Source organism: Delphinus delphis, chromosome 13, assembly GCF_949987515.2.
Source record: "Delphinus delphis chromosome 13, mDelDel1.2, whole genome shotgun sequence".
In the NCBI taxonomy this organism is placed as follows: domain Eukaryota; kingdom Metazoa; phylum Chordata; class Mammalia; order Artiodactyla; family Delphinidae; genus Delphinus; species Delphinus delphis.
In genome coordinates this window covers 70,064,437-70,076,916 of record NC_082695.1, presented here as the reverse complement: position 1 = coordinate 70,076,916, position 12,480 = coordinate 70,064,437, and the positions used below count along the sequence as shown (strand labels likewise).

The window sequence follows — 12,480 nt, the reverse complement described above, 5'->3', positions numbered from 1 at the left end:
TGGTGGTGTGTATGTGTGTATGTATGTGTACTGGGGGGCTGGAATGACATGGTAAAGATTTGCACTAAAAAATATATCTTACATAGAATATATCTTACATATAATGTATATACACATACATATATACATATATATGTGCACATATATGTGCATATATAATATATAGTATATACATATAATGTATATACTATATACATTATATGTATATAATGCATACAATGTATACATTGTATATATTGTATATACTATATACATTATATATATGTATATATACACATATATATACATATATGTATATATACTATATATACATAGATATACATATATATGTATATATAGTATATATAGTATATATACTAATATGTATATATAGTGTATATGTATATATACTATATACATTGTATATATTGTATATACTATATACAATATGTATATATTGTATATACTATATACATTATATTATATACTATATACATATAATGGATATACTATATACATTATATGTATATAATGTATACTATATATATATGTAATTCTTCCTTTTAGCAAATAACTTCCAAACAGAAATAAACAACAGTTATTTCAAATATAAACCCCAGTGGCTGTGTCACAAAGCACAGGCTCTGAATGTGGGCACCTGATTTGCAGTCAGACCCTTCTTCCCACCTGGGCAACAACATGCACTGTGCTCCAGGAGGGGAGACTGCACGAGGCACTTTCTTCTGCCCCTAAATCTCTCCTCTTTAGTGGTCCCCCTTCACAGGGGCATTGTCAGAGGATTTATTCAGAGAGGGTGCTGATGGTGGTTTGGGGATGCTTTAGTCCCTACACAATCTCCATCGGACCAACCCAAGCTATTCCAAAAAAATACATAATACTAATACTTTTATAAACATATGGATAATCTTATAAAGCAGGTAGGTTTGAAGCTGCTCTGCTTGGAGTGGGTGTGGAGGCCATACTGTCTTCTGCTCAGCTTTCTCTCCCTGTCCACGGCACCCTCATCAAGCCCCAAGGATTCTTCGATCATCGTCAGTAAAGTACCACTCATTGCCCTCATTCATTCCACAGTTACTGTGCAACTACCATGTGTCTGGAGCAGCTTCAGGCAATGGAGGTACGAAAGTGAAAAAGACAAATTTCTCTCTCTCTCTCTCTCTCTTTCTCTTTCTCTCTCTCTTGTTAACTAATGTGCAGATGGTAACTAGTGTGATGGAGAAAAACAAATCTGGAAAGAAACTTAGAATTTTGGAGTTGGAGGAATGAACTCCAAATGGGTTAGAGCAGATAAAGTTTATCTTCAGATTCATTGATCTTAACAGGTACGCAGAGAACAAGGTCATCAGCTGAGCTTGCTGGAGAGGAGTTGTTGCTGGAAATCTGGAAGGAGAGGAGGAAACTTGAAACAGTCATGTAGGGGAATAGGAGAGAAACAGGTCTGGGGCTGTATCATATGATCACTGGGCAGCATTAAGGCCCATTTGAAGTTAATGATAATAAATTTAAAGTGAAGCCAGTTGACACCCCTCCCCCTCCCCCCAAAAAAGAAAAACAAATAATCTCAGGTAAGGTGTGAAGAAAAGAAGCTTCAGAATATTTGGCTATTTAAAATGATTTGTACATATTCTGTCATCAAAATAGCAACCAACTGCTATAGCCATAAAAGAAATCCGTAAACATCTATCCCTTCTTTCCCAATTTCCAACCTCTAAGACACACCACTGGCATTTTATATTTATGGGTGGTTTATAGATCCTCCTGAGCTGCATTATGTAGGTTGCCAATATTTTCTAATTCCACATTCTTGTTAATGAGTGGCTCCCCGTTGCCCTCCACACAAGATTTATTAAAATTACCCAGGGAATAGTACATTTACAGAACTATGAAATACAGTCACTGTTTCATACTGATTAGAATTGGTACTTTCAGTTGAAGTCTCCTCCCAGAAAAGTGCACAAAAATCTCACCTTCTCCTCCAATTTTGTCAATTTCTTCTGGGATATAGTGGGCCTTCAATACAAAATATTTTCCCTTAACAATTATTGTTTCTAGTAACTTTGTCAAAAATACATGAAAGACAGAAAATCACTTAGCTCTGTGATGCCAGGCACTGGGCCATCCATCCTGTGTTTAGCAGGCAAAACTTGGACCAATGGAGTAGATTTTGTTCTCCAAGGAGAGTTAAGGACAGGAAGAGAGGTGAGAGGCTCTCAAAAAGCAGGACAGCCTCAAATGCTGAGCCAGAGGCAAGCTCAGAAGGAGGAAATGTGATGTTTATGGGACCAACTTGCAAATGCAAACATGAGTCAGCCAAAGCAACATAACAAAGGATCCTCAACAGCTGGATTCCTTTGATGTTTAAAGTAGTAATAAACATCCATGACTATCTTTGGAACATGATTTATCTCTACATACACATATATCTATTTAATAGAACCACAAGGATTAGTTAACCAAAACTTACCTAAGAACTATCAACTTTCACTTCCCTAATTGGGTCCCGACGCACAAGTTTATCTGTTGGGGAAAAAGAATTTTTTTTTTACTTCCTATTACTGAAGTGGGAATCAGTAATTGTAGGGTTCCCAGGAAGACACTGAAAAACCCTCGGATTGGGGGGGATTTGGGCTGCAGTTCTCCAAATCTGTTACATGGGAGGGGGTAGAGCAAATCATTAGTGAGTTTTCTTGTCTCCTCAGGTCTAAAAGTTTATGAACTTTCAAAGGGATACAGGAGCCAACCTGAAAGAGTTCCAGCCAAAGCTGTAAATATTTGAGCAACAAAATAAATAATGTAGTATTGAATTATAGCTCAAATTATAAACTAAATACGTATGAGTCCACACTGCTATAAATAAATGATTGAATAGATAAATATTTAAGAGGGAAGGAATACATCTACCTTACAGAATAATTCCAAACAATAAAGTAGATACTCCCCGCTCCAGGAGGTGGAGTTGCATTTCCCCAACCCTCCTCTCTGGAGTGTGGGCTGAATTTGGTGACACTCATCCAAAGAAAAAAGTATGGAAAGAGAAATAGCAACTGCTGGGCAGACACTACTTTAAGCGATTTAGGTCAACATCACCAGTAACAAGTCCTGTTGCTATCGTGTAGCCCCTGAGAGGATGTGATAACGAGAAGGATATTTTACCTGTGTGGTCTTCCTCCCCCAAACCCATAACCACAGCCTAATCATGAGGAAAACATCAGAAAAAACCAAATGATAGATATCCACAAAATAGCTTAGCAGAATTTTTCAAAACACTCAAAGTTAAGAGAAACAAGGGAAGACCAAGAAACTGTCACAGACAAGAGGAGATTAAAGAGGCATAACACTAAATGGAGCGTTGGGTCCTGAACGTGATCCTGGAACAGAAAGATCTTAGAGGAAAACTAGTGAAATCTACGCGAAGTCTAGTTTAGGCAATAGTAACGGATCAGTGTTCATTTCTTATTTTTGACAACTGTACCATGGTGATGTAAGATGTGAATATTAGGGGACACCGGCAGAGCGGGTTTAAGCAACTCTGTACTATCTCTGCAAGTTTTTGGAAATCTAAAATTACTCCAAAATAAAAAGGCTTATTATCAACAACAAAAGCAAAAATTTATGAACCTGGAGTGCAAACAGAACCTTTTTGAAAAAGCAGCAGCAACTATTCCCCTTTACATAACTCAGTTACTGAGGGGTGTGCAGTGCTGGGAACTCGGGTGTTGGGATGCAGAGAAGGCAGCCCGGGGCCGGGCGTGCGCGTCCGGGCGCCGCGGGGGCCCAGGCTCCTCCCCGGAGCCGCTGGGGCGCCGGACTCTGCCCTGGGCGCGCCCTGCGGGGCGGAGCCACCAAGCCCGGCCTGGCCGACCCGGCCCGAGGTCCAAGCAGAGCGGAAGAGCAGCGCCTGGACCCTGCGCTCGCTGAGCGCCCTCCAAGGTAGGCGAGCCCCTGCGATCTGCGGGCAGGTCAACCCTCCCGCCCCCCAGGTGAGTGGGTGTCCAGGTGCCCTTGGAGCTGCCCGCCCCCCCCAGCGCCGCCCAGTGTACCAAGGGCATTTTCCTGAAAACGGATCCTTGGTAAGGAGCATATTCTCCCTGTAAACCTCTTTTCTGGGCTCGGATTCCCTGGGCGAGAAGTTTGTGCTCCTCCAGGAACAGAGTTGCCTTCCCCGAGAAAGCTTACCCCCTCCATAGCCCTGTGCACACCTGATTATTTATTTAGATTGGTGTTACGCAGTCCCTTGGTCAGGGGTCCCCGCGATTCACAGGCGGTGGAGAAAGCCCTCTGGAGAACTTGCTGTCACCTGTGAACCCCTGCGTGGCAACGTTGACGGCTTACTGTGCCCGAAATTTTTAAGAGCATAAACAAATGAACGAGTGAAGGTGGTTGTCTTACCCTTCATTCATTCGTGCTGGCTTCTGTAGCTGTAGGTGTAGCGAAAAGAGAACAGCCTATTGGCTGACAATTTTCTACTGTCATGGGATTTTAGAGCTGAAAGTTACTCAGCCCCAGGCAATTTTGCAAAGGGGCAGTGTCATCTTACGGAAAGAACAGTACAGGACAGTGCAAAGCTGGATGATGACATGGCTGTAACTTTTCAACCTTCTTCGAAAGGGAAAATAAATTTATATATACATATATATATACACACATATATATACATATATATGTGTGTGTGTGTGTGTGTATATATATATATATATATATATATATATATATATGAGCAGAAGAAGCCGTTAGCTCCAAATGTAGCTGAAGCTGTGTCTGTTTACCATTTTCACTATAGTTGTTTGATTTAAGAATCAAAACCTTTTTTACTTCTTGGTATATATAGACTAGATGAAGTGTCCAAAAGGGAATTACTTCTCATTTGCAATTGGGAGAAGATAATGTCTTTTTAACCTAATGCTATTGAATATTCAGTTCTGCGGAAGCTGGCTTTTCAGAAATATGATCTGAGCTGGAGTTTCAGTACCCTAGCACACACAATCGGTGCTGTTGTTTCTTCCTGCTGGGCTCTCCCCCCTCGCTCTCGCCCTACACTGATAATTTGAGAGTGAAGGGCCCTGACACAGAGGAATGTGCACCTAAGCAGAGGCTTCTCAACCACTTACAGAAAGAATGAAAATGGCTTACACTTCCTGTGACCTAGGCAAACTTCCCAAGGTTTTTACCTTTGTGATTTGCTAACTAAATGTAGTAACTAAACCTGCACTAACTAAAAAGAGATTTTTGAAATAAAGACAGACACTATTTCAGTTGTATTATTCACCTTTCTGATTCTGAGAATTAATGACAGGCATGTTATTTGTTAGCGTATTGATTTATAATGTGCTGGACAGTGGGCTTGAGTTGTAATCCCCAAATCTGGACAAAGCCGGAAGATCTAAGCTAGATTTGGCCAAAACTGAAAAGTGAGGTGTACATTTATTTGTTTAGAATAATGGCTGTAAAAGGGAACAACTGAAGGTTTCTGAAGGGAATGTCATTTAAAGTAGTGGCTTTGACTCGGCGAGGCATTTACATCAAAATTAAAAGGCCATTTATCGACAGAAAAGCATTTCAAAATGGCAACACGTTACTATCAATTTAATAGCATGTTTAAGTAAATTTACATTTCACTAAGTGTGAAAACAGCCACCCACTGAATTTGGAAACCAAAAGCACGGTGTGTGTATGTGTGTGTGTGTGTGTGTGTGTGTGTGTGTGTGTGTATGTGTTTGTGTGGGTGTGGGTGTATGTGTGTGTGTGTATATGTGTATGTGTGTGTGTGTGTGTGTGTGTGTGTGTGTGTGTGTGTGTGTGTGTGTGTGTACACTCGGTTTTAGAAAATATTTGGTGTGTCTGTGGATGTTCGGGCCTAGTCATATATTCACTGAACGAATATTTATTGTGTAGGGCACTACGTTCTTTCTAGGAGACACAGGGGGATACAGCTTTGTGTAAATAAGACACATTCCTGTCCTCATGGAATTTACACAACTTTGGACTCCTCCGGGACACCCCGAGGCCATAGATTAGGAATCACAGCAATCACCATCCATCACTTTTTGACAGTGACCGAAACTAGAAACTAGATTAGTTTCAAATCAGACTCTTTTACACTGATTGAAATAGATTAAAAAATTGTAAAGGAACTTATATGTTATTCAAGTCAGTTTTCTCTTCTGCTTAGGTTGGGAAAGAATTTAGGGATCCTGTGTTCTGGGTTTAATATTATGAAATATTGAGATCTTAAACCTGAAATAGCTAAATATCAATTTCATGCAAATTCAATGAAAACTAAACTTGTAGTAGCAGATGCAATCATTTAGGGGGTGAAAAATTCAAATCGAGAAAATCCTATCCATCAAGTTATTTTTTTCCTGTAAATTAGAAAAACATGACTATAATTATTTTTTAACCTCAGAGGAAAAGAGTGACTTTATGTAAGGCATGCTTGCTTTTTTTCTTTTTTCATTTTGCTATTTTTAAAAACAGCTCTATTGGAGGTATAATTTACATACCATAAAATACATCCAGGTGTCCAATTCAGTGATTTTTAGTAAATTTACGGAATTGTACAACCATTATCACAATCCAATTTTAGAATATTTTCATCATCCCCATCCTTCCCAAATCTCAAGGACCTGTTTTCAGTCACTCACCATTCTCACCCCCAGCCCCAGGCAAGCACTCATCTACTTTCTGTTTCTTTAGATTTGACTTTTCTGGACACTTCATACAATGAGATCATACAATATACGGTGTTTAACAGCTGACTTCTTTCACCTAGAATAATGTTTCCAAGGTGCATTCAGGTTGTGGCATGTGTCACTAGTGGTTCCTTTTTATTGCTAACTAATGTTCATCCCATTGGATGGCTATGCCACATTTTGCTTACCAGGTGATGGGCATTTCTGCAATCACATTGAAGGGGTAAGACAGATATTTTGGTCCAGCTTCCATGGTAGCATAATTTAAAAATAACTGATAGGAGCCAAACTTGTATTTCTATTTATGAAAAATATATTCCTGATATGGATTGCTGATATTTACCAAATGTCATAACTGTGATCTTTCTGTGATACTCCATGAAAGTAGTAAATCGTAAATCCTGTGCCAGTGGCAGGAAGCATCGGTCATTTCATATTCTAGGTTGGACTTAGAAGACGTTTAACTCTTTTTTTTTTTTTTAAATGTGAGAATTTATTTTGCCTTTATTTTATTCTATTTTTTTATTTTTTATTTTTTTTGCGGTACGCGGGCCTCTCACTGTTGTGGCCTCTCCTGTTGCGGAGCACAGGCTCCGGATGCGCAGGCTCAGCGGCCATGGCTCACGGACCCAGCCGCTCCGCGGCATGTGGGATCTTCCCAGACCCGGGCACGAGCTCGTGTCCCCTGCATCTGCAGGCGGACTTTCAACCACTGCGCCACCAGGGAAGCCCTTGCCTTTATTTTTGATAGATAATTTTGTTGGATATAAAATTCTTAGTTGACATTTTTTTCCCTTCAGCACATGTAATGTCACTATCTCCTGACCTCATTGTTTCTTTGAGAGGTCTGCCTTCAATTTTATTTTATTTTTTTTTTAATTTTTAATTTTTTTTATTGGAGTATAGTTGCTTTACAATATTGTGTTACTTTCTACTGTACAGCAAAGTGAATCAGCTATACATATACATGTATCCCCTCTTTTTTGGGTTTCGTTCTCATTTAGGTCATCACAGAGCATTGAGTAGAGTTCCCTGTGCTATACAGTAGGTTCTCATTAGTTATCTATTTTATACATAGTATCAATAGTGTATATATGTCAATCCCAATCTCCCAGTTCATCCCACCACCCCCCTTCCCCTTGGTATCCATACTGTGTCTCTATTTCTGCTTTGTAAATGAGATCGTCTATACCAATTTTTTCAGATTCCACATCTATGCGTTAATATACAATTTTTGTTTTTCTCTTTCTGACTTACTTCACTTTGTATGACAGTCTCTAAGTCCATCCATGTCTCTACAAATGACCCAATTTCATTCCTTTCTATGGCTGAGTAATATTCCATTGTATATATCTACCACATCTTTATCCATTCCTCTGTTGATGGACATTTAGGTTGCTTCCATGTCCTGGCTATTGTAAATAGTGCTGCAATGAACATTGTGGTACATGACTCTTTTTGAATTATGGTTTTCTCTGGGTATATGCCCAGTAGTGAGGTTGCTGGGTCATATAGTGGTTCTATTTTTAGTTTTTTAAGGGATCTCCATACTGTTCTCCATAGTGGCTGTATCAACTTACATTCCCACCAACAATGCATGAGGGTTCCCTTCTCTCTCCAGCATTTATTGTTTGTAGATTTTTTGATAATGGCCACTCTGACCGGTGTGAGGTGATACCTCATTGTAGTTTTGATTTGCATTTCTCTAATAATTAGTAAAGTTGAGCATCTCTTCATGTGTTTCTTGCCCATCTGTATGGAAAGACGTTTAACTCTTGACGTTAACTTCCGTAGAGAGCCTATGTCTCCTTTGCTACGTTTTCTTCACAAATGATATGCATTTAAATTTGGGGGATTTTGATGAGTGTTTGGTCCAACAGTGATAACTGAACTACTCTTAAAGATATGAGCACTTCTTAATAACATATTTTAGTGGTACACTTAACATAAAGCATGAGTCATCTAGAGCCTTAAGCCAAAAAGTAGAAGGGAGTGCATCTGGATTGACATGCTTTTCGTTTTATTATTCTGTAGTTTCTATGACTGTGCTAAAGGATGAACCTGATACAGCGGTTTGTTGATTTACCAAATCAGGCACTAGTTTGAGCTCTTAAAATCTAAAACAGAAGAAATGCCACTCCTTGTTCCTCCAGGACCTTTAGAGGAGCTAGACCAAAGTAATAAATTATTCCAGGTTCCTATTACGTGGTGGTGTTTCTTCTATGAGTAGTCTACAGAACAAATGAAATAAGAACTCTCTAACACTACAAAAACACTGGCTTTTGGTTATACGTCTCTTAGGAAGCCGGGACCTTGAACAGCAGTTCAGTCAGAGCTGTTTTCTTAATTAGCCCCATTCACCCTGCTTTGTGCTAACTCTTAAGACACATGCATTTTTAGTGGGTTACGTTTGACAACTTATGCTCTAACATAGATTTCTCCAGTTGAGTGGAAACTTCTGTAAAATGTTGGCAGATTCTGTGAAACTGAAGAGAAGACACTATGTCTCTGAATGCCTGTAAGTTACTGCTAAAATTGCAAGATCCTATGGGGAAAAAAAGAGCATTCAGATAACTTGAAGGTCTTTTTTATGGACAACTTGGAATGCAAGGATTTTAATTTTATGCTCCTAAAGTTTGAAAATAAGGTAGCCTAGGTTAAATAGTATAGTTTTCTGAAGCTGGATGTGCTCATTTGGAGCTCAGTTTGTCTGCTGGTAATATCAAAACAACTTGCTGAACTCATGGCTCATAACACTAATGTTTTGCTGATCTGTGGTTAGATGAATTAAGTCTCTGTTGGCAACGTCTCTCTCTCTCTCTCTCTCTCTCTCTCTCTCTCTCAACTTGGTAAGAATTTAAAAATTTCTATAACAAATGTATTTTTCTAGTCTTACACTGACAATGTCATTCCAATTGTCTCTTGAGAGTCAAATGTCAATTACAGGAATCCATCTTCATCCTTCTCACCTTTTGGAAATTGGAGTGGACACGCTCCCCCTGTTGTGTCTGTTCACCAACAGCAAGAAGGGTCACTCAAGCACTGAGCTGTAAACTTCTTCTAGTTATTTTGGTGAGTTCACTCACGCATCACTAACGGTCACGTGATCTGGTATAAGGAACTTGGTTTCACCCAGAGCCAGGAGCTGCTTCTCAGCCTTGTATCTTTCTATTAGCCCCTGGACTTTGGTAGGATGCCGCACTGGGATCAGTCTAACCTCTTCCTGATATAGGAGGATGGGCAGAGGGGGCAGTGAAGCACAGGGTCCGGGCTGCTTCAGGGGTGGTCACACTTAATAGACTTTGTAGTCACTGCCTCAATGGTCTATGTGTTTATGCTCTACTGTGAAGAATGAAAACATGCGTCTAGACGATGATCAGAAAAGGAATGGGTAGATGAAATAAGGAGTTCTAGGTTCATGAATTAGATTTAAATCTTCTTGTTGCAAATATCCTTGAATACGTCTTATATATTTTTATACATTTCCTCCTACTTTTCCACATTAGTAAATAATAATCATGATTAACTTTCTTAAGATGTTTAAGATTTCCCTTGTTTTTGTCACAATATTGAATGTCATACTTCATGGACTATTCTTCTAGGGGCAACGGCACTAACTACCTGTCAGCAAATCAGTTCCTTGCTTTTTAACAATTCCGATTCTGTCACTATTTTTTTTTTTTTTTGTCATTTACACTTCTGGAGGGGTTAACAATTTGAATTAAGGAAAACAAATTCAGCTAATTGTGCCTTCCAGTTAGTTCTGGTATAATCAGTGAAGTTCCTTGGATTTTGAAATCACCATTGCACTTTGCATTTTCTAGGGTACTGTTGAATTACGGTTTAAAAAATAAAAGCATATAAATCCATCTTTTTTAGTGTAGAGTTCTGTAGGTTTTGACGAATGGTTACAATCATGGAACCTACATCACCATCAAGATTGAGAACAGTTCCGTCACCACTCTCCAACCCCCCAAAATATTCCCCAGTGTCTCCTTTGTAGTCAATCCCTCCCCCACTCTTAATCCCCAGTTCAGTTTTCTGGCCCTATAGTTTCAGATTTTCTCGAATGTCATATAAATGGGAGTATGGAATATGCATCCTTTTGGATTTGGCTGTTTTCAGTCAGCATAAGGCATTTGAGATTCACCTATATCGCTGTGGGTATCAGTAGGTCATTCTTTTGTGTTGATGAGTAGGATTCACCTGTTGATGAATATTTGAATTTTTTCCAGTGTTTGGCAATTATAAACATTTGTGTTTTACGGAACATAAAAATCCCCTAGGAGAGAGGTCGCTGGGTTGTACCGTCTGTGCTTAATTTTATAGGAAACTGCTTACGTGCTGCCGTCCTGCGTGGCTGCACATTTGCTTTCCCACCAGCAACATACAGGAGTTTCGGCTACTCTCCATCCTCACCCACACGTTGTATCATCTGTTTTTCCCTCCTTCGCTGGATAATTTTTAAAGTGACGTAGATGATGTTGAAGCTCAGCTATCCCAAGACCAGCTTAGGAAGCTACAGATATTTTGTAAATGCCTGAGCCTTTTGCTCTTAAAATATTTAATAAAGCCACAAAAATTTTCCAAAAGGGCACCTTCCTTATAAATGTTACAAATGACTGAGATATATGTCAGTGACAACTGCTTCTCATGTTTTTTTCACTGACGAGTCATAAGTGGCTTTTAAGTTGATTGTTAACTGAGAAGGTCAAAGCAAGAGGAGTAATTGACTGGTGGGGGTGGGGGGATGAGAAGAGGGGGGACAACTGGGCTTAGGTGTTGACACTTTCAAATGATGCCCTGTAAGTAAATGTCTACAATAAGTTGTGAACATAAAGATAATTACTTAATATTCTCTGAATGTGTATCATGGTCAGATACGCCATAAGCACTTTTGATGCTGTATCCCATTTAGTTGTCATATAACTCTATGAGGAAGTTAACATTTTCATCTGGATTTTTCAGTTGAGGAAACTAAAGCCTAAGGGAGTTTAAAAACTTTTCCAAGGAGGAGTTTGGGACTAACAGATACACACTACTATATATAAAATAGATAATCAACAAGGATCTACTGTACAGCACAAGGAATGCTACTCAATACTCTGTCAGAACCTGTATGGGAAAAGAATCTGAAAAAGGATAGATCTATTTGCATAACTGAATCACTTTGCTGTACATCTGAAACTAACACAACATTGGAAATCAACTATACTCCAATATAAAATAAACATTAAATATAAAAAAAGATGAAAAAAAAAGAACAGACATATACCGAAATAGATTAGAAGAAAATCCAGAAATTTACCCAAAAAGAACAGTTGATTTTTGATAAAGATAAAATTTAATTCAATATGTAAAAATTAATAATTTCAATAAATGGTGATAAAGGAATTGAAAAAAAAAAACTTTTCCAAGGCTGCTCAGCTAGTGGGGAAGTAAAATAGTCTTGTGGGCAGTACCGAGTCCGAAGCCCTCATCTTCAAGCCATGGAGTCACACTGCCTCTGTTTGTGGAATAAATCTATTGCGACAACATCTGCTTAGGCTCCTGAAGGACACACCTGGGGACTCATGGCAGGAGTCACTTGACTGTTACTTAGTTACTTACTTCGGAAAACCCCCGTTACTAAATGAGCCTGGACCCAAGAAACTAGGCTTGGAAGTCCATTCAGAATGCAGCAGGAGACAAAGTGGAAATTTGGAAAGAGCCCAAGCCCTGTGGGTTGGGGTCCATGACCATCATTAATGAGCTGTCTTTGCTTGACCTTGGGGAGCTCATTCCCTCATCT

At 39.2% G+C, this 12,480-nt stretch overlaps 1 protein-coding gene across 6 annotated transcripts in view; it reads left to right on the top strand.

The window, feature by feature from the left end:
* Positions 1–3,821: 3,821 nt before the first annotated feature.
* Positions 3,822–12,480, top strand: part of CCDC68 (coiled-coil domain containing 68) — a 50,066-nt gene continuing 41,407 nt past the window's right edge. For 2 of the 6 annotated variants that reach the window (XM_060029090.1, XM_060029091.1), the window contains exon 1: positions 4,760–9,761. The gene's annotated coding sequence lies outside the window, so the exon portion shown is untranslated. Of the gene's footprint in view, positions 3,931–4,759; positions 9,762–12,480 lie in introns of those variants that run through there. The other 4 variants (XM_060029087.1, XM_060029086.1, XM_060029088.1 and 1 more) reach the window with 4 other exon arrangements.